At 36.8% G+C, this 18,738-nt stretch overlaps 1 pseudogene; it reads left to right on the top strand.

Annotated features, from left to right (window-relative positions):
• The window catches only part of LOC136864621 (dehydrogenase/reductase SDR family member 11-like), a 56,808-nt pseudogene extending 55,492 nt beyond the window's left edge, over window positions 1–1,316 (top strand).
• Window positions 1,317–18,738: the final 17,422 nt, after the last annotated feature.

Here is an 18,738-nt window from a genome sequence, read left to right as displayed (position 1 = left end):
GTTAAAACTTTCCTTTATTCATGTGTCTTCTGAATACATTCTGACGTATCATTTTATAGACGTATTTCCTCTCCAATTTGTTCCTGACGAACTGAATATCATCATGCAACTGATTTGGCTCAGTAATGCATCTCTTCAATATCCTGGACAACTGCTGGTAACTTGTAAAGTTGTCCATCCCTTTGGTCCATATCAGATATTTCTGGAGCTCTTTAATTAAGCCCTCACGAAGAGCAACTAAACACTGTAACCAATACTGAAGTCTCAGTTTTAAAATATATTCTATTATTATGAACAAAATTAAGTGAAAAACTCTTGAAATAAAGTTTGAAAAATGTCACACTGCACAACTGCACAAGACAGGAAACTTTTATGACTGAATATTACTACACAAACTTCTTAATGGCATTATAGGGTATATTGTTGTCAAATAAATGTGTGGCTAAAATTATTATTTATCAATATTTGTGCATAATACAATCTCAGGTATACTACCCATCAGGAAAGTAGATGAATCATTTTGATATCAGTTTTCTTTGCTGTCATTATTTTTAAATAGTTTGGTGCAGTGCTTTTGTGAGGAGTATGCTAAAGGGTTTACAAGAGACAGGAAGGATAAGCATTGTTTACAGCTGTCCCCTATTGCATTCAATACAATTATAATAACTGATACTAGATGCAATCACATGGCAATTCTCTACATACAAATTGTAAAATCAAACCATTTAACTGAATGTACAAAACTGCCATAATCTGATGTTCTGACCATTTCTATGCAGAGTGACATTAGGCTAGATATATATTATTTTCATTATTTTGCTATCAGTTTGCGAGGCCCCTTAATGGCCCAGGCCTGCCTGCAATGCAGTTGCTGCAGGTCCTAACTCTACACCCCTAAACCCAGTGGCTCTGAAAATAACTAGCGTTTTGTGGCATTGTTTTTGTATACCATTAAGCAAGAGATCTGAAGTGATAGTCCGGTCACCATAAAGTTCAGTACTAGAAACAATCCAAGTATCTATGTAGTGGTATCTCATACAGGAATCAGCTTCACCCTCAACCTCCAATAAAACACTTTATCTTGCCTAATAAGTATGGTCACGCATTAAACACAACCAGATGACTGTGAAATACTGTCCCAGTTCCATACTTATGATTTCTTGGTGTTCCATTTTCTTAAAGATGGTAAACCCGAGGACTGGCGTCACATGCTGAACCTTAACATTGTGGCTCTGTGTCTGTGTACATGAGAAGCTATTAAAAGTGTGAGAGAGCGAGAAGTAGATGATGGACATGTCATTCACATTGCCAGGTGAGGACAAATTTATGATACTTGTATTGTCAACTCTCTTACTCAATTTACTGTTTTGTGCCATGATTATATAGAAGAATAATGGGTACAGTGGCATACGGTGCCTTCTGCAACAGGGTTCGCTCTCCATGTTCCCATTCTACAGTACATAGCAACCGTTCAAATATTACCTAAGCATATTTGTAGTATTTTATAACCTCCCCCACCCCTCCTCTTCATACTGTAAGCAAGAATAAGTCTTAGGACCCGTGAACCTATTGTATTTACATAAAATTTATCTAATTTCTTTATGTTACATCACTGGCCAAACTACTGATTTTAGTATTTAAATTCATAATCCATTCTGAAGTAGAAGTGTATAGGTATTAAAGTAATAACAGTAAACACCACTGAAAAATACGTAGATCAAATCATAAGTCATGGCAACTATTTTTTTCTCGCAAACAGGAGACAACATGGAAAATCTATGATATGCATTTGGAAATGTACGGTATGTACTTGCGTATGATGCCACTAGATGGTGTTTGTAAACAACAGTGTGGGTCTAAGCATGCCCCCAAATTCAGTGTGTGAGTGAGAGCATCACAAAATGGAAGTCAACAAGCAGGAGCAACGATCTGAGCCAATGTGACCATGATCTAATCCCCAAAGTCAAGAAGCCATTACGTGGACAATGGTTTGCTAACAAAGAGGACAGCGTAACAGCATTTTGGAGAGCGGTATCACAGGTTAGCGATACACATGCAGCGAATGGTATTCAGCGCCTGTCTAACCAGTGGAGACCTGTCCTTTGTACGTAGTCTTGTGTATTTGCTGTCTATACCATAATAAAACAATGTTTACCAATGGCCTGTGTTCTGTCATTTTCCTATGAGAATCTCCTGAAGTCAGAATTTGTCTTCAAGCACTATGCATAAATACATGCCCTATATTTCCAAATACCTACCTTAGATTTTCCATGTTGTCTCCTGTTTGCGAGAAAAAAAATAGTTGCCGTGACTTATGACTTGACCTTGTAAATGAAAACAACAAAAATGATATCGAAGTGTTGAACTATTTTTCATTCTTTGTCTAATAATTGGAAATTTTCATATTTTTCTGTCCTCATTAAGCATTGCTATGTTCTTTCCTCCCACTTGCCAACAGAATAAGCTAAGTTTGTCCATAAAAATTTACATACTCCATTTGTCCCTTACAACATCTTGAACACATTGGAAATTTAATATAATTTATGGCTTCTGGCATCAAACCATGGCCACGCAAATTGAGATAGCAAATGAGTAAAATAAACAATTACCTTCTTTACTTGATGGAGAACTCCATTTTGAGTTCTTGTTTGGAAAACGCCTCAATGACATTGCTGTGCATTGTTGTCAATTTTTGCATTTCTCTCAACTTCTTCTTCTCAATGTACATCAATGCAAAGCTGCTCAATCTTTGTTGTTCTTGTGTTGGCCTATGGAATGATCTAATACATTTAAGTGCAGAAAATGATCTTTCGATCGATGCAGATATGCTCGGTATGGTCAAAGAAAGTAATGTCAATTTATATAATTCAGCAAATACCATGTGCAGTTGTTTCGATTTCAAATTTGTTGCAAGTTCTTAACGATATCTGTCACAAAACTCCTGCATGGAATATAAGACTGTCAGTTCGTTTTTGAGTCGACAATATCAAACATTGAATTGTGTTTCATTTTCAGCACATCTAGAGCAGAATTAGGGATATTTAATTTGTGCACTTCAAATTTGGTTGGATCAAGTAATGAAAGAAATTTCAGTTGGGGGAAGTTTCCAAACCTATCTGCAGTGTGACTTGTCACATTGCCTATTATTTCAAAATAAATTCTCATATATTTCACGACATCCTGGTGTTTTCTCTTTCATAGCACTTTCTCATATTCAATACCATCACAAACATCATTCCACACTGGTTCAGATCTCTCTCCTTCATTCTGAATGATACACTTTGTTTCATTCACCTTTTCTGCACAACACTACGTCCAAATGCTTTGTCTGAAGAATGTTACATAGAATATCAGTACCGTATATGAATAGATGTTTGATAAAATATAAGGAAGGAAATTGGTCTCAAATTCCAAAAGGAAAGACAAATATCCATGTTCAAGGGCTACAGTTTCATTTTCTCAGTCTGATGAGTTGTCTATATACTTTGAAAGAAGTCCACCAGCAAATCATGGTTCTCTTTGACAACAATAAACCCTGGAAGGGAAATTCCATCTTGTTGGTGCATTTTGCAGAAGTTTCTTGTTGGAATAATCAGTAAGAGTATGAGTACGTTTTGTAGACTTAGAGAAGGAGTTACTTAGTAAATTGATAATTTGGAGAAAGATACGGCACTCCTCAATACTCATAACTCACTGACATAAGACTAGATTTAGAATGTGACTGAAACAGTGAACGAAGAGAGCTCTAGGGTACATTTCTTGAACTTTGACTTTTAGTCCATTTAGTTCACCAGCCATCACTGCAAGACTGTCGTATATCTGGGCAACCGATTTGATGTCATAGGAAGTCACTATGTCCATTACATGATTGAGTAAGCCATTAGCAGATCCATCTGCACTCATGTCAACGAAGGAAAGAAACGTTTCTTGAACCTGTGCTCTCTGGTGACGAACATATCTTAGGGTAGTGGACAGTTGTGATTTGTTGCTAATATCAGAGGTTTCATCTAAAATACTTGCTACATGCTGGGCCATGGAAACCTTATTCCTTATGGTTTCCATCAACTCGCTACTGATAGCAGCAATCAAGTTGTTTCGAACCCTGTTCAATGTGCCCTTAAAAGTTGAAGACTACACTAGATGTTCTCTAAGAGTAGTGTCATATCTGCTCAACAAATTTAAAAATATTTCATAATTACCTCTGTTGAATGAACCTTCACTTTCGTCATGTCCTCTGAAAGGCAATTCTTGCATGGGTAAGAAGCATGTTATGTTGATTAGGCGCTTTAATATTTCTCTGTTCTTTTTGACCATTTCATTGCGATGCACCACATCAGCTTTCAATTGTTGATCCAGTTGGGTATCAGTGCTAACACTTCCGAAGCACCCAAGCTGAACAAACAAACATAAATGACTTTGCATTCATTCGTGTTTGACAATGACATTACTGAGATTATTTAAATTACTATAACCCTCCTTGTTCCAAACAGTTTGTTAATTACAAAATAATAAGCATGGCCAGCAAAATAATTTATTAAAATGACAACTTCCAGCAAGCCACTTGTATTGATTCACATTCAAATTACGTAAATATTCCCTAACCTTTTCCTTATGGAGAGATAATTTTGGAATTACCAGCACTGGTCTTGCCACTGTTTAGGTCTTTTTTTAAATGTCTTCAAGTATGCAACAATTTTCTTCAATAATGCAGCCATATTGCCCTACTGTTTTCCGCTCACTTGAAATAAACCGCAGTTACTTCACCACCAAAGAAGCTTCCAATATCACCTGCCAAAGAATGTTCCACAGCAAGCTGCTATACTAAACACGGTGTATGCAATAGCCTATGTAAAAGACTGGCTATGAGGAGGAGACTCTATGCTGTTACAATGTCACCTTTTTCACAAAAAGAATGAGAGCCAAAATATTTGTAAAAAAGAATCACCAATGATATGCTTCAACGATATTCTGTCATAATCCAGCAATATCGACTTAATTATTCTTCAGTCCATTGAAATAAATGCTATAACCACAGTCAAATAGTCACCAAAAGTGCTTCCAATAGCGCCTACCAGGGAATGCAGCAAGCTGCTATGTACACAAGTCACAGCACATGCGCCGGCCTATGTAATGTACTGGCAATAAAGAGGAAAACTGTGCTCGTTGCAGGGCCCATATGCGGCGCCTAGGGCACTGAACAGGAAGCAGTGCAGCTCACAACTTCATAGATGAGTGGAAGGGTGCTGTGTGACTGACTACACTGACTGTTTATTCTGCGCAACACACAGTTGAAAACAGCCATGCAAAATCGGCACATAACACTGGCCAAAAGGAAATAAAATTAAGATTTCCATATACATTGAAGCTGACAAATATATTTGAGGATTTTATTAAGTAATGTTACTTTTCATAAAATTTAATTACATTCAATTTATTCCTTTGCTGGGTAGGTGCCAAATACCTAGCCTACCTGCAATGCTTGCCACTGAATTGGTAATATTTAAACATCTAAGACAAAGAATGTCTCTAACTGTATTTAACATTTATCTTGATGCAGGAAACAAAGCAAAATAGAAAGTTTCAAGGTTTACTTGACTGTTATATCAAGGTCATTGTCACATGGCCTCTAATTATACATGGAAAATGTACCATGCATGGGGCCATAAATTTTCATTTTTTAAACCATGGCTGAACTTGAACCATGGCTGCCTTGAAAGAAAGGCAGCAACAACAGCACACAACTTTCATGCACCCCATTATCATGCAGTTCTGAAATCTTGGAATACATGAATTGGTAATATGGGAATTGATATTTAAGACAAGGCCATTGAATACAGCCACTCGTTAAATGTAATCAGATGACTGACAAATACTGTCCCAGATTCTTAGGTTATATCATATTGGTGTATCATATCAATCAATCAATCAATCAATCAATCAATCAATCAATCAATCAATCAATCAATCAATCAATCAATCAATCAATCAATCAATCAATACTGATCTGCATTTAGGGCAGTCACCCAGGTGGCAGATTTTCTATCTGTTGTTTTCTAGCCTTTTCTTAAATGATTTTAATGACATTGGAAATTTATTGAACATCTCCCTTGGTAAGTTATTCCAATCCCTAACTCCCCTTCCTATAAATGAATATTTGCCCCCATTTGTCCTCTTGAATTCCAACATTACCTTCTTATTGTGATCTTCCCTACATTTAAAGACGCCACTCAAACTTATTCGTCTACTAATGTCGTTCCACGCCATTTCTCCGCTGACAGCTCGGAACATACCACTTATGATATGGATGTTGATTCCCAAAGGGAATCTGAAATATTTGTTCCAAATGAGTAAATTTATAATGCCAATATAAATGGTCCATTATTGGATATTATAAATTTTCCAGCTAAGTGAAACGCTGGCAACCAGGAATGAGTTAGCTAGAAAATTGATAATGTCCAATAATGGACCATTTATATTGGTATTACATTCCAACTTAGTTGATGAGTTCATCTTCTTTCTCCCAGTTCTTCCCAGCCCAAACTTTGCAACATTTTTGTAACGCTACTCTTTTGTCAGGAAATCACCCAGAACGAATCAAGCTGCTTTTCTTTGGATTTTTCCAGTTCTTGAATCAGGTAATCCTGGTGAGGGTCCCATACACTGGAACCATAGTCTAGTTAGGGTCTTATCAGAGACTTATGTGCACTCTCCTTTATATCCTCACTGCAACCCCTAAACACCATCATAACCATGTGCAGAGATCTGTATCCTTTATTTACAATCCCATTTATGTGATTACCCTAATGAAGATCTTTATATTAACACCTAGATACTTACAATGAACCCCAAAAGGAACTTTCACCCTATCAATGCAGTAATTAAAATTGAGAGGACTTTTCCTACAAGTGAAACTCACAACCTGACTTTTTACCCCGTTTATCATCATACCATTGCCTACTGTCCATCTCACAACATTATCAAGGTCATTTTGCAGTTGCTCATAATCTTGTAATATTTATTACTCTATACAGAATAACATCATCTGCAAAAAGCCTTACCTCTGATTCTACTCCTTTACTCATATAATTTATAGCCTATATATAAGAAAATAAAAAGGTCCAATAACACTGCCTTAATTATTAGAGGGTCAGATAAAGCTTCACCTACTCTAATTCTCTGAAATCTATTTTATAGAAATATAGCAGCCCATTCAGTCACTCTTTTGTCTAGTCCAATTGCACTCATTTCTGCCAGTAGTCTCCCAGGATCCACCCTATCAAATGTTTTAGACAGATCAATCGCGATCAGTGGCGGCTCGTGGATATCAGCAGTGGGGGGTGCACCTTAGTTTCATAATTCCACAAAATATCTCAAGTTCTTCAAAACATGTTATCAAGGTACACACTTCGAACACTATACGGTGCAATGCATATGCAATTGTTTTGATTATGATGATGTTGATTATTATTATTATTATTATTCTTTCGAATGGGCCACCAGAGGACCACGTGCCAATTTCAATTCCTTCTTCTTTGTTCTTTCCTTTTCTTCCAGTACTCTTTCATCTGTTCACTATGTTTCTTCTTTCTGTCTTCAGACCACTTTGAACCAGTCTTTTTTACTTTCCTACCTTGGAATCCTTCTATTTTCAATACTTTTTCCCGAAAGCCTTCTCTATTATTTTTTTCTGTTGTTATATTGTTTTTTTCTAAATCCTTTCTTACTTCATTGACCCAGCTTGTCGTTGATTTCTTACCCCACAAATATCTGAAAATCTTACTGGATAATCTACTATCTTGTATTCGATATAAATGTCCTAAAAACATAAGTCTCCTTTTCCTCATTACATCTGATATATTTTCTATCTTTTGATATATTTCAGCATTACTTCGTAATTTCCAACCTTCTGCTGTGTTTTGTGGGCCTAATATTTTCCTCATGATTCGCCTTTCTAGTATTTCTAGCTTATCTAAATTATAGTTTAATGCCAGACATTCGCTTGCATATAGGCATTCTGGCTTCATTAGTGTGTTGTAATGCCTTATTTTTGCATTTTTGGATATGCATCTTTTATTGTAGATATCTTTGGTGACTCCATTATTATTATTATTATTATTATTATTATTATTATTATTATTATTATTATTATTATTATTATTATTATTATTATTATTATTATATGCCTTTACTGGCAGGACCTAGTGTTTACAGTGCACTATGTCTTCTGGTGTGGGCTAGAGCAATTTTGTTACTTTCATTGATCTGTCTCTGTCTTATCCTTGGCTTTGACAATATGAAAGTGACTGAGCTATGAACGATGCTACTAATTCCATTCCTTCTGCAGTGAGTTCCTGCTAAGAATGGTGTGAAAATGTTGCTCATAGGGTCGGTTGGTGTGTGCATTTCAGTGGGCTTGGCAGACTGATATGTAACAGCAACTTCTGGCTCAGTGAGGAAAGGAACGGGAAACTACCTCACTCCTCATTTCCCTAGTATGCCTCTTCAGTGATGCCTAGGCCATCTATGACGCCTGTTCGTGTTCACCATAGAGTTATGTTTACGAATAGTTTCGTTGTAGTGATCACTTACACAAGACACGACATTGACTTCACCAAGCATTTCAAAGTCCATGGTACTATTGATATCACCCCTGTGGTGATCCATTTATCTCCTTTCCTAGAACGGGAGAATAGCAGGTTAGGAAAGCAGTAAAAGGTTTCTGAGATATCACTTTCACATATCCGCGAGTTCTTGTTATATACGTCAGGAGAACTAATTTGTCCTTGGAAAGCCCTATTTTCATTTTTCTTTGTCTCCGGTTTTTTCAACGAGAAGTCTGGTGTCGGCCTAAAACACTCCTTCAGTTCTACTTTCTTCTCGATGGAAAGAGAAGAAAACGTTAGTTCTTTAATATGTTCGACGGTAATCATACTGTACGAAGTGCATACATAACACTACGCCTACATGTAAATCACAACCTTTCTCGTAATTTCACCTTGTCACAGTCACCTCACGAGATCATTCATCAACACAAAGTTAAACATCGCGCTCTCCAGTGAGTATGGCCAAAATGAGTCAAGTGCGAGGAGCCAGTAGTTACAGTCGTTACTCGTTTCGTTAGTTAATAATCCTAAAAATTACAAGACAATTTTAAATGTATACCGGCACATTTAACTCAGGTAAGTGCCTCAGTAAAATAGTTCCTAGTTTTAGGAGAGAAATGGCATAAACTGACCCCTGTTAAACAGAAATCAGATCACCAATGTTTCGGGTAGGTTGGATGCAACGATGGGCCGCGGCAGAAATGCGCCGGAATCTCCGTAGAACAGCACATCTCTACTGCGCCTCTGATTGGCTCCCTCAAGGCCAGTCAAGCGAGACTCAGGAGTGAGAGAGCGCCCTCCTGAGTAGGGCCAGCAGCGCATCGCGCCGCAGCACAGTACAACTCGCACCCTTGATAATAATCTTATAGTAAAATATTTCCCTTGTTAACATTTAAGATTAAAATTCCCGAATTTAATGGAACCCCGTGGGGGGCGCGCACCTTAGCACCTCCCAAACGAGCCGCCACTGATCGCGATACAGTCCATTTGACCTCCTGAATCCAAAATATCTGCTATATCTTGCTGGAATCCTACAAGTTGAGCTTCAGTGAAATAACCTTTCCTAAAATTGAACTGCCTTCCATTGAAACAGTTATTAATTTTGCAAACATGTCTAATATAATCAGAAAAAATGCTTTCCCAAAGTTTACATGCAATGCATGTCTAACATATTGGCCTGTAATTTTCAGCTTTATGTCTATCACCCTTTCTTTTATACACAGGAGCTGCTATAGCAACTCTCCATTCATTAGGTATAGCTCCTTCAAACAAACAGTAATCAAATAAGCACTTCATCCCAAACCATTGTCTTTAGTATATCCCCAGAAATCTGATCAATTCCAGCCGCTTTTATAGTTTTCAATTTTTGTATCTTATTGTAAATGTCATTGTTATCATATATAAATTTTAATACTTCTTTAGCATTAGTCACCTCCTCTCTCTCAACATTATCCTTGTAACCAACAATCTTTACATACTGCTGACTGAATACTTCTGCCTTTTGAAGATCCTCACATACACACCCTCCTTGTTCATTAATTATTCCTGGAATGTGCTTCTTGGAACCTGTTTCTGCTTCAAAATACCTATATATACCCATCCATTTTTCACTAAAATTTTTATGACTGCCAATTATGCTTGCCATCATGTTATCCTTAGCTGCCTTCTTTGCTAGATTCAATTTCCTAGTAAGTTCCTTCAATTTCTGCTTACATCCACAGCCATTTCTAATTCTATTTCTTTCCTTCTTAGTCTCTTTATTTCTCTATTCCTTACCACCTTTAAAGGTACAAACCTGTTTTCACATTCTTCAACAATTTCTTTAAACCCATCCCAGAGTCTTTTTATATTTTTATTTACCATTTTCCACCAATCATAATTACCTTTTTTTTAAACTGCCTCATGCCTGCTCTATCAGCAGTCCTATTTTTAAAACCTTCCTTTCTATCACATTTATTTTTAACTATGACAAAAATAGCTTCGTGATCACTAATACCATCTATTACTTCGGTCTCTCTATAGAGCTAATCTGGTTTCTTCAGACCATGTCCAGAATATTTTTCCCTCTAGTTCGTTCCGTTACTTTCTGAATCAGCTGTCCTTCCCATACTAGCTTATTTGCCATTTGTTAGTCATGCTTACTGTTATTCGCATTTCCTTCCCAATTGGCATTTGGTAAATTCAGATCTCCCGCTACAATCACATTCCTTTCCATGTTGTTTCTCTTGCTTGGTTTTATGTAAGGCTGATGATGACATTGAAAACATGTCGAAACCGGTACCTTTATAATATTAAAAATGTTGTAATAAATTTATGTGCAACAGTTTTGTATGTACTGAAAAGGTGGATTCCATTATATTAAATTACTTTTGTGATTCTCAGTTCAATACGGAACGGCCATGAAGTTTTTTACTTTAGCTGGTTATCTTATCAAATAATTCTGAATCCATGTCACTGCTACCCTTTCCCGGTCTGTGCACTCCAAAGACATCAAGTTGCCTATTATCTTTAGAAATGAGCCTTACACCTAGAATTTTATGTTTCTCATCTTTAACTTTTTCATAGCTTACAAATTCTTCTTTCACCAGAATGAATACTCCCCCTCCCACCATTCCTATCCTATCTCTACAATACACACTCCAGTTCCGTGAGAAAATTTCTGCGTCCATTATATCATTTCTCAGCCATGATTCAACTCCTATTACAATATCTGGCAAATATATATCTATTAAATTAATTCTATTTCTTTCCTTACAATACTTCTACAGTTCAACACTAACAGTTTTATGTCATCCCTACTTGACTTCACTCCCTACTAGACAACCCCATTTCCCTGAATGTACCTCCCTATTACTCTTCCAATCAAATTTCCTAGCTTATACGTACCACTGCGGTTTAAGTGAAGGAAAAGTATGATAAAGTTATAAAGATGGATGAATTGAGAAGGAATTAGAGCATTCCTTAAACTGAAGGAGGATTGAATCAATCCTGGAGAGACAGAATACAATAGAATGAATTATTTTGACATTTTCAGCAGAGGCTAGATCTATGATTGCTTTTGGTGGTGCTGTAGAGGATCAAACCAGCCTTTGGGATGAATATCCAACATACATAGCAGAGGCTAGAGGAGAATGGGCAAAAACAGATGAATGATTGGTCAACACCAGTTAGTAGGAAGAAAGAACAAACTGTCTTACGTGGAGAGAAAATATAATGGAGTCAATGAGATCCAAAAAAATTATGTCAAAGACATTAAGAATAGAAACAGGCATGATAACGCACTAGCTTGGAAGTTCTTCCATCAACCTTTCTTATATTTTACACTTCTTACCTCTTGAACTGTGTTAAATTATGTGCTCGGATGTGTTCTGTTAATCTATTTATTGTATAAAGAGGTGATAAATATTCCAATTTTAGTTTTGTCCATTCAGTAGCTACTGTATTGGTACTTTAACTATCTTGTATTTCACAGTCTAGTATTTAAATACAATTGAAATAGATTCACTCAGTATATAAAATTTAATTTAGCTTATTAAGTACCTAATTAAGCCTCCGTGGCTCAGGCGACAGCATGTCGGCCTCTAACCGCTGTGTTCCGTGCTTCAAATTCCGGCCATTCCATGTAAGATTTGTGTTGGACAAAGTGGAGGCGGGAAAGGTTTTTCTCCAGGAACTCTGGTTTCCCCTGTCATCTTTCATTCCAGCAGCACTCTCCATTATCATTTAATTTCATCTGTCAGTCATTAATCATTGCCCCAAAGGAGTGCGACCGGCTTCGGCACCCGACACAATTCCTATCATATGATTTATTTAAATTAAATTTTCCACCTATTCCATACAGTAAGTTTTTCCAATGCAGATGTTTACATTACATTATAATATGGTACTAGTTTCGACCCTGCTCGGCATATTCATCAGCCGTGAACACTCATTTACACAATTAAATCACATTGTCCTAAAACAACATATTCTAATAAAACATTATGTTAAAATAAGTGATTTTACATAATCCAGCTTCAAAATTAATAATTCAAATACAAGGATAATAAAACAATATAATCTAATTGGCTGTTGTGAGATGGTTACATTTACGATCAAATGCTAAATTTATGCTTCCTGTAAGGATTCTTAAAGTATTAATTTTACATAATAATGAATAAATTGAGCTCAGTTGTAATAATAAAAGATCATAATATAATACTAGAGAATGTGCTTTATAATATATATTTCTAGGAATTAATGGTCTCGAAGTTGATCTTACTCAATAGAATCTCAATAGAATGTTCTATCTATTCTATAACAATTAACAGCATTTTATTTAACTTACTTTCAAATTCAGAAGGAATGCAATTGCTTTTCTGCTGCATGTTCAACCAGGCTTGTAACAATTTTTCACTTATTTCTCTTCCTTCATCATGTCCTAATGAACAGCACATGGTTACTAGAAGTAAACACAGGGAAGTGCACAGTAACATAAAAGGTATTTAAAAGTTTTGAATTGAGATGAAGTATTAGAATAAAATACAAATAGTTGTATAAATTACAATGAATAGTGGGTCTGAATAGCAAAAGCAAGGTCATCTCCGCACAGGCCATGAAGGCCCTTGGAGGGGTGGAAGGTAAAGGCTTCCACTATCCGTAACCTCGGTACTTGATGGGGTTGAGTGCTTAGCTCTATGCTCAGCTGCCTTCGCCCCCAGGAATTAACTTGGTACTCATTTTTGGTGTAGGCTGAGTGAATCTCAGGGCCATGTGCACCTCCAGAAGTGGAAATCTATTTTCTTAAATTTTACAACTTCATGACGGGGAATCGAATCCACTTCCTTCCGGATGAGCCGAGCACGCCTTTACCGCCTCGGCCAGGCAGACCCTAGTGGGTCTGAATGAGTTAATAAAATAAACAGATTTGCAGAGATTTATATTTGCAGCTCCAAATTCCCTTCAATCATACCAGTTCTCCACATAAATTCTTACTGAAAGTCGATAGGCAAAAGGTCCAACAAATTTGACCAACAATCATGAGTCCACACCATTGTCTGCTGAATATTCACCTGTTCTCTTTATATTAATGATGATGACAACAATAATATACATTCATACAATTAGGTATATCTAAATCATATTTATATAGGCCTAGGTAATTTATTTTGTAAGAAGTATTCACTCGTGTAATTTTTTTCTTTTATTTCTAGGGAGGGAAAATTATAGCTGAGCAAGGTGGCGGTTAGGGGCACGGCTGTGAGCTTGCAGCTGGGAGTGGTGGGTTTGAATATCCCACTGTCGGCAGCGCCAAAGATGGTTTTCCGTGGTTTTTCATTTTCACTCCTTCTAACACCTAGGCTTTTCCTATCCCATCATTGCCATAAGACCTTTCTGTATTGGTGCGATGTAAAGCCACTAGCAAAAAAAAAAAAAAAAAAAAAAAGGAAAATTATATTAATTTATTTTTGAATCTGACATACCAATGGAATTGCACCATTTCCATAGTTCTTTGACAGCTGCTGGCTTAGAGATGTTCTCTTACGAAGAGAACTTACTCTTCATGAATCTATACAGGCTGCCTCTGCTAGCTTTAAACTGTGATATGTCCATAAGGCTTTACTTTGTGATCTCAAGCACCTTTAACTGCAGCATTTGCAGCACTTGTATAAAACTGAATAGCTGCAGTCTCTTAAACCAGTTGCATATTTTTAATAGTTCATTTTCACTGTTTCAATACCGTCCTGATTTTCAAAAAATTTGCTTTATGATGCATCAACACAGATAAGTCTTTTGGCAACGATGGGATAGGAAATGCCTAGGAGTGGGAAGGAAGCATCCATGGCCTTAATTAAGGTACAGCACCATGGGAAACCATGGAAAACCATCTTCAGGTTTGCCGACAGTGGGGTACGAACCCACTATCTCCCAGCCGCAAGCTCACAACTGCACACCCCTAAACGTTCAGCCAACTGGTTCAGTGGGCCTGATTTTGAACTCTGATATGATAAGACTTTCTTGGCACACTGTAGCTGTTATTTTTGTTCACACCAGTAGTATAACATACATGTGATGGCTCTACACAAAACTCACTTGCTGTAACATGATTGCCATTATTTTCTGTGAACATGATCACTGTTAATTTAAATCATGTGTAGTGACTCTCGTTTCTCTTACCCATCACTGACTACTGTTCACTCATGTATGTAAAATTAAGTAGCACAGAAACTGCTATATATGTTACAGACCAAGTGTGCATCTCCCACATGTTTACTACAAGTGTAATAGCAATACATGCATAGGCTAACACCATGCGAAGCTAGATTGGTGATCCTCTTACTGTAGTGTTGCAGCATGCCCTTTTCAGTTGCTACCTACAAGTAGTAAACAAACAATAGATGTTTTCATGACTGGGTATTTCACAAAAATATTTTAGAAAATACATTGAGGACAGAAAACTTTTACATAATAATGGCATGAAAAATTATCCAAATTTCCATTTCAAAAGTGTGGAAAAATGATATGAGGGGGGAAATTATGCATATAATGTAAATACTGTAGTAGGCAAGAATACCAGATCTGCAAAACAATGCCAATAGACAAAAATGGTATAAATTAATGGAGAAAGAACTTATTGAACTAGGATCACCAAATCTACTAGAATGGAATGAAATCAGAATGATAGTCCAAACATGGGGATTTTGGGAAGAAGAGCAGGAATCTGCATGAGGTAAATGGTCGCAGGAACAGAAACTTAGAGAGTTGCGCGGGGTGTTGACAACACCCCACATTCATTTTCTAGGCTAAATCTTGCGATCGAGTTAATTTAGCTTGCTGTAATCTCTTATACCTCTCTAAGTGACCTTGACCATGAAATGTTGAGTGAGTGCTTATAATTAGAATTGCTGTGACAGGCGTTAGCGCTCTTTCTTCACACGTGGGGTCCCGTCATACCCCCGCATGACCACTATCATAATATTTCCAGCTCAGTACTCAGTTCTCGCTTGAGTGGTGAAAGTCTCATTTTCTATGAAAATGTATCGCTATGAACAACAGGAGGCTAGAATACGTGAACTTTTTGAAGAAGATGAAAGTTGTGAGGAAGATTTCGATCAGTCAGATACAGAAGAAAGCAACAATTGTGAGGACTTACCCAAGACAGTGATACAAAGGCTGATAGTGATCAAAATCTCAATGATTTATGGGATCAGACTGGTATCGGAGTAGATATATATCATGCAACAATCAGTCTACCCAGATTCCTGTGCTTGTTGTGTGCTCTTCGGTGCTCTTTAGTTTTATGACATCAGGGACCGATGGCAGAGAAGGGATCTTGATAAATTAGCCCCAATTAGGGAGATTTTCAAAATTTGATGAGCAACTTGTCCCTTTTAGAGGTAGATGTAGTTTTCGAGTGTACATCTGAAGCAAACCAGCTAAATATGGTTTGAAAATTATGACACTGTCTGATGCTAAGACGTGGTACACTCGGTCAATGGAAATTAATGTTGGCAAACAACCAGAGGGGCCATACGTAGTAAATAACTCGCCGACAGAAGTTGTAAAGAGGTTAGTTCGACCTATTGAAGGGACTGGGTGTAATGTAACAACTGATAATTGGTTTTGCAGCATTCATCTTGCAAGAGAACGTCTTGAAAAGAAACTGTCTCTAGTTGGTACACTTCATAAGAATAAGAGGGAGTTACCAGTGGAGTTTACGTGTGGGAAGGACAGGGATGTAAAAAGTAGCCTGTTTGGGTTCCGGGAAAACATGACTATTATCTCTCATGTCTCAAAGAAGAACAAATGTGTAGTTTTTCTATCATCAATGCATTTTGATAATGAAATTGATAGGTACTTGTACAGGAGATGAAAATAAATCTGCCATTGCAACAATGTACAATATGACTAAAAGAAAAGCAGCTCTATTTGTTCTGGGTGATTTCCGACAAAAGAGTAGCGTTACAAAAATGTTGCAAAGTTTGGGCTGGGTAGACTTGGGAGAAAGGAGACGAGCTGCTGGACTAAGTGGTATGTTTTGCAAGAAATCATCTTCATTTTCCGTATCAAATCCTGTTTACAAAGACTTTTAACAATAAAAATTTTCAACCTTTTTGATACTTATATTTGCATTTTATCAAATTCATTCTTTGTGTGCTGCTCCTGAGCTATTCGTCAGTTTTGGTGTTTTATTATATTTTGTGCGTGTGTGGTATTAACAGTGGATGAGTCTAAAACAAATATATTGTAAATCTGTTTGAAAAGACATTTGCTGCCCATTTTTTTTTAATGAAAAAATTCAAATACTTAAAGCCGGGGACCTCTCCCTTCTGTCACAAATTTAAAAACAGAAAACAAGTATTGTGTTCACACGTTCTATCCAGAAACTTACAGCAAAACTGTTTGGCTCTACGGCTCTAAGTCACTAAACAAATTATTCTGTTGGCCTTGCTTATTGTTTGTTGCTGAAAATTCCCCTTGGAAGAGCAAGAAATGTGGATATGCAGATCTAAACAATCTGCACACTGCTATTGTGAGGCACGAGAAATCAGACTGTCATATCCACACATGGATATCCTTAGGTTCCTTTGGTGAAACTAGGATAGATTTGCAGTTGGATAAGAAGAAACAGGAAAATGTTCTAAGGCACAATGAAGCCGTTAAGAAAAATAAGGAAATTCTGAAACGGGTGACTGTGGTGACATGCATTTTGGGAAAGCAAGAGTTACCATTCCATGGGCACAATGAGGCTAGGAAAGCAAGAGTTACCATTCCGTGGGCACAATGAAGCTAGTGGAAGAATGTCTTATATTCTTCACAATGATGAGTGGATTTGTGATATTTTTTTAGCAATTCTTCTAAGAGAACTAACCTGCTGGACAGTATCCTCAAGAAAAGGTTTCCTAAACTTGTTCCAACAAGGTGAAACTATTCTAACTAGAGCTGTTTAGTACAGATCGTCGCAGAATATCGTGCTCCTCTCCAAGAGCTTTACGAAAGTATTTTGGAGGAACCTGGGAACTGGGATAACAATACAATTAATGAGGCAGGCGGGTTTCTCATGAAGTTAATGGAATTTCAGTTCAAATTTCTTCTGAATGTTTTTAATGAAATATTTTTATTTACTTATGTTACATACAACAACCTTCAATGTAAGACTCTAAACATTCCATATTGCACCAGAGAAGTGAATTTTTTAGAAACTAAAGTAGCCTATCTATAATGCAAAACAGTAGGTTTGCTAACATCTGGGACAGAATAGAAGAGAAATTTGATCCACCAAGGAAGAGAAGAAAGGGAGAAACTTCATTTTTGGTTAAAGATGAGTATAGCAGCGTTTACCTGGAAATACATGATATTAAAATATCACTTCTGTTCATTAGGAAATCTGTCCTTCATTGAAATGCTTGATTGTAAGACATTTCAATTTTTTCTGGCAATTTTCCTGAAAAGCAATTTGGCAAATTGATTGAAGTTTACAGAAAATATTTTGATATGGTATGACTTAAATCCAAATTGAGGGCAATATTCACTTCTGAACACTTCAAAGATAAGACTGTGGCTCAAGTCCAGAAATTCCTATTGATCAGTGGTCTGCACAGCAGTCTTCCCAAGCGTTATAAGTTGTAAACATTGATTACAACTATTCCCACTTTATCATCCTCTGTAGAATGATCTTTCTCAGCCCTAAAGTGAATAAAATCTTTTGTCCACAATTCTCAAATTCAAAGTCATCTTTCTGCACTAGTAATGATGTCTGTAGAAAAGGATCTCCTTGTTGAGATGAAAATACGTGAGGACTTCTAAAGTGATATCACCAAAGAAATCTGCAAAAAGAATTGCAGGGTCGAGTTCACCTACATGTAATTAGGGTGAGTAGAATTGAAATTTACTTAATACATTGTGTTACTGCATGGTTGCATGCCTCGGTGGAGATTTCAGGATATGCTGCTGCTGCTATCATAGGCTGGGGGTCCGTAGAAGAACTGCTGCTGATGTCTTAACAACAGGGAAGAGACTGATAGTAGTGAAATTTACTTGCTATCTTCAATTACAAGTAACAAGCTTTAACAGCTTTCATTTTTTTTTAAACCTGTATTTACTTGAAAATCAAGTAGCAAATATTTAAGAATATGCTTTAAATATTGTATAGGAA

This window comes from Anabrus simplex, chromosome 1 (genome assembly GCF_040414725.1).
Source record: "Anabrus simplex isolate iqAnaSimp1 chromosome 1, ASM4041472v1, whole genome shotgun sequence".
Classification (NCBI taxonomy): domain Eukaryota; kingdom Metazoa; phylum Arthropoda; class Insecta; order Orthoptera; family Tettigoniidae; genus Anabrus; species Anabrus simplex.
The sequence above is the reverse complement of the archived record's forward strand: the minus strand, read 5'-3'. Positions and strand labels throughout refer to the sequence as shown.